Source organism: Pinus tabuliformis, chromosome 2_2 (genome assembly GCF_031772625.1).
Source record: "Pinus tabuliformis cultivar Carrire ecotype Pingquan chromosome 2_2, CPIR1, whole genome shotgun sequence".
Lineage (NCBI taxonomy): Eukaryota > Viridiplantae > Streptophyta > Pinopsida > Pinales > Pinaceae > Pinus > Pinus tabuliformis.
The window spans coordinates 791,149,969-791,154,962 of NC_142300.1; the positions used below are offsets into that span (position 1 = coordinate 791,149,969).

Below are 4,994 nucleotides of genomic sequence, written 5' to 3' on the forward strand. Positions count from 1 at the left end.
CTCAATAACCCAATTTTCAAATATAATACTCTTCCACACGTCATAAAAAGGACTTATCTTAAGCTTCATATTTATTTATAAGTAATATGAAGATGATAATCATAACAACCTCCCATATACCTAATCTACCTTATTTAATAAAACTATTACATGCACTATATATTAACTATACTTTGTCATGCTTTCTTAATTTAAGAAATAGTTATGCTATATAATGCACAATATTATTCTTATAAAGGTACAACATTTTTCCAATTCAGGAAGAAATCCATTCTTGACTGTAAATGCCAACAACTCTTCCAATGATGCACCCGAGTGCATGGTTCGTGTGGTGGGGGTTGACGACTTTCTCGCACCCCACCCACGATCGAATCCTATCTATGTGTTGCTGCACGGTCAACCATATGTCAGAGTTAAATTGTGATCTGATGTGACAGTCGATATGACGTTTGATGTATATATTGTACAAAAATTGGGCCTAATAAAAGCTTCTGCAGGGACTGCCCCTCGCTTTAAAAAAAAAAAAGGTCTAGCATTTTGATCATAACCCTGCAAAATACAATAAATTGAATATCAATTCACTTCAATTTATAGAATATATATATAATTAATTAAACATCATAATATATTTATCTAAAATAACATAAATGCATAATTTGAAACTTACTATTCTAAAACAATAAATATGTGAAATAATAAATCCGTGTAAACATTAATAATCCGAGCTTTAGTGATAACGCAAACTATAATATTATACAATTAATTTTATTTCGCCATAAATTAACAAGAAGCAAGTACCCAATACTTCCATCATCGACAGCTGCTTGCAGGGCCCTCATTTGGTCTTCCAACACTATCTTTATCTGCACATAGATTAGTCAAAAAGTCTCAGGTCACAGGGTCGATACCCATGAACGCACATTTGTGTTTTGACGATAACGAGAAGGGGGAACATAGAAATACCTCGTCAATCACGGTCCAAATGACTCCCTCGATGCAAACAGGGGTGGTGAGAGATCCCATGTAGCTGTAATATCTACTGCCATTGAATTTTATGTCAGTCGGATTCACCGGACCAAGTTGTTCCACTGGCGGTTCCATATGCGCAATGGCGTGGATCGCATCTATTAACTATTTTTTATACCCCCAACATAGTCAGCAAAATATAATCGCTTCATAATTATATATATATATATATATATAGAGAGAGAGAGAGAGAGAGTGAAATGAGATTTCACAAATATACCTGCGATAGGAAAGGGTCAGACGGGCCATCCTTATAAATGATTCCAATCACGGCAATTTCGTTGTTCTCCTCTTGGTGCACTAGATGGATTTCTAGTGGATGCTTATAATTTCAATGCAAAACTGTGAGCAACGCCTAAATAGCAGAGTATAATTTAGTGTAGCAAAGATGGAAAAAAGGGTTTTGAGATTGTACTGCTCTCCATTTATGGTGTGCTCCTCCGGGTGGTGCCAATGACATTGATACAGTGTGAAGCTTTCCTCATGTATCTGAAGACTACCGAGGCCTTCAACCTAGTTCACCTGATGCAATAGATCCGTAGGAGTAAGAGGGAATCGAACTCGAAACCTTTCTAGAGAAGCTTTTAAAAAAAGGTTGCATTACTCACCATGATGTCGTGACCCCCGTTCATAAGGATTGCATTTTCAGGGTAATAGTTTTTGTGGAGCGTGCCAAGGTCCAGAGATAATATGGCATTGCTCTTCACCACATCCATGGGAGACTGCTCTGTCCTGTTCTTGCCAAAATATAGGGAAGAAGAATAGCAAGAACAATTGGTAGGGAAAAACAAGTAAAAATATCTTCAAGAGTAACATAAAAGAATGGGAAAAAGCAGTAAAGCAACTCAACCAATATTTGGAAAAAGAAGTCACACTTCAAATCAATGGTTGAAAGTGTCTCACCTGATCCAACGAAGCAGGTTAAAAGTGTTGACGATTGTTGATGCATAGGAAAGCCTATCGACCTAATTAAATGTGTATAAAAATTATTTCAAAATATGCATTTATATCGTTAATTACTATTACTCATTTATCAAATTAAATTAAATTATACTTTATAACAATTAACAATAAAATCTAATATTTGTAATTACAAATTGTTAGTATAATCAAATCAACTTTTATTTTATACTACAAAAATTAATATTTATTTAATTTATAATTTGTACTAAAAATATCTAATAATATTATAACCTAATTATAGCTAAATTAATTAACACCATTAAGAAGAAATTTAAATTGACACGTTTTGAACCAACCAGTGTGGTTCATCGCTAGTTGGTTCATCGTCAGGACAAGTTGAAGAAATAGATTCAGCTTTGCATGTTAAATAGTTTGAGCAGAGTCTCCAACGACTAACTTGACAAACGACTAAATTTAACTTTGGACTAGGGTCATAAAAATTAGTTATTTAATAAATTAAATGGAAGTTAATTATAATAAGAGACCTTACCTCTTTATATATATATATATATATATAAATTTTAATTTTAATTGGTTGTTAAGTTAATAGATAGTTAAGAGTATTAACTATTTAATAAATACATAGAAAATATAAATATTAGAATAAAACATATAACTAAATAGTTATAAAAGGTATAACTAACTCTCTCTCTCTCTCTCTCTCTCTCTCTCTATATATATATATATATATATATATTAATTTTAATTTTAAATTGGTTGTTAAGTTAATAGTTAGTTAAAAGTACTAACTATTTAATAAATACATATAAATATTAAAATAAAATAATATTAAGTTAATTGAATATCTAAATGTTAAATTAACCTTTAAATATATATATTCTCCTTATAGAAGCAGGTCTTTCCCCTATTGAGAGCCTAGCTATGATTAGGTTTCTGCTGTACAAGCACAAACTCAATAACATAGAGGATCATAGACTTCCTAAGCTAGCTTTAAATTCCAGCCAAAACCACCTAAGGCTCAATCGGGGGTGGCATAGAGGCACAAGGGCTTAGTTAAACTATTGGGAGATCAACGAGAATGATCCATTGCAAAACATAAATAACATTAAAGATATTGTTACTTCTAAGTTCAAAGAAAAAATGTGGTGTGAGAATGATTTAGTGACTAAAAGAAAATTAAGTTATTATAAGAAGGTCATCAACCTCACCCTAGAAGATCAAAAGTATCTCTCTATTTTAACTAGCTCAAAGAAGAAAATTAATATAGCAAAGATTAGAATGAATTCTCATGAGCTCCATAGTGAAATAGGTTGTTGGGCAGTTCCTAAAACGCCATGGATGGAAAGGATTTGTCATATATGTGAGAATAGGAATATCGAGGATGAAAACCACTTCCTCTTAGAGTGCCCCGCGTACAACTACATTAGATCTCAGTTTCACAATATTTGTTACAATACTAACCTTCCTAGCCTTTTACAATGTCAAAATTATAGTGAGCTCGGGAGGCTTCTCTCCAAGCTTTTTGGGCATAGGAATAAAATCTTAAATCAAAATAAATAATTTTTTTCTTTTGGTCCGATAGACCAATGTTTGGTCTCAGCGGACGTTAACCGTCATCATCATTATATATATATATATAAATTAACTATATATATGAATATACCTAAAGGATTAAACTACCTTATATATATATATATATATATATATATACATATAATTAGATAATTATAATATCTATACATATAAAGGTTAATTTAATATTTAGATATTCAATTAACTTGATATTATTTTATTCTAATATTTATATGTATTTATTAAATAGTTAATACCTTTTAACTCACTATTAACTTAACAACCAATTTAAAATTAAAATTAATATATATATATATATATATATATATATATATATATATATATATATATTTATTTATTTATATTTATTTATAGCTAGTTAGTTATACCTTTTATAACTATTTAGTTATACGTTTTATTCTAATATTTATATTTTCTATGTATTTATTAAAAAGTTAATACTTTTAACTATCTATTAACTTAACAACCAACTAAAATTAAAATTACTTTATATATATATATATATATATAGGTAAGGTCTCTTAATTTAATTAACTTCCATTTGATTTATTAAATAACTGATTTTTATGACCCTGGTCCAAAGTCAAATTTAGCCATTGTTCAAGTTAGCCATTGGAGGTTCTACTCAAACTATTTAACATGAAAACCTGGATCTGTTTCTTCAACTTGTCTTGATGATGAACCATACTAGTTGGTTCGAAATGTGTTGACAAATGATATATCATGTGATTTACGTCGAAAAATCTCTCGTAAACTTGATATGGATCACAAAAGCCTCAATTCAACAACTGAATCCCTGCACGGAAAATCCATTGCAACCAAGGTTCATCATTTTGAACGGGCATGCTTTTAGGTTTCAAGGTTGAAGTCAGATTTAGCTTTTCTTAAAAGATGCAGAGACTCCTCCATCATCCCAGTATTTTCCCGGATAAATCATCGCCTTCACACTCCCCAAAACCATTAGACTTTCATTAAGGTTAGTTTGGCTTTAATAAGAGCGGAAATTAGCAGGGTCAGGAGATCCCTGAATCTGCTTTCTCGTTTTCTTTTGGATTTGCATCTGGATCTTGCGAACTTATTTTTGGCCTCCCTTTGGGCCAGAATAGATGCCTTTTTGGCTTTGAAGTCCATTCGGTTAGAGGAGATTCAGAAGCAGAATCAGGTTTCTAAGTTTCAGAGATTAACTGGAAATTCATCGTTATCTGATAGAGCTGTGGGAGTAGTTTCCCATAGCCGTGTCTCATCTGGTCAAAAATCAACGATTAAGGATTGGTTATCTGGTAGCTCGGGTGGGGTTTCTGATTTCTCTTCGCTGGAGGTCCATGATAACTCAGCTCCCTTTGATGGAACCAGTCCCATTTGTCCCCTAGATTCGCTTCATCCTTCGGATCTTCTTTTTTCTGGGTTTGGTTCAGGTTTTCTGGAGAGCAATGAATGGTCTTATCTCTGCA

At 31.9% G+C, this 4,994-nt stretch overlaps 1 pseudogene; it reads right to left on the reverse strand.

Annotated features, from left to right (window-relative positions):
* Positions 1-541: 541 nt before the first annotated feature.
* On the reverse strand, positions 542-4,140 carry LOC149195066 (alpha carbonic anhydrase 7-like; annotated as a pseudogene).
* Positions 4,141-4,994: the final 854 nt, after the last annotated feature.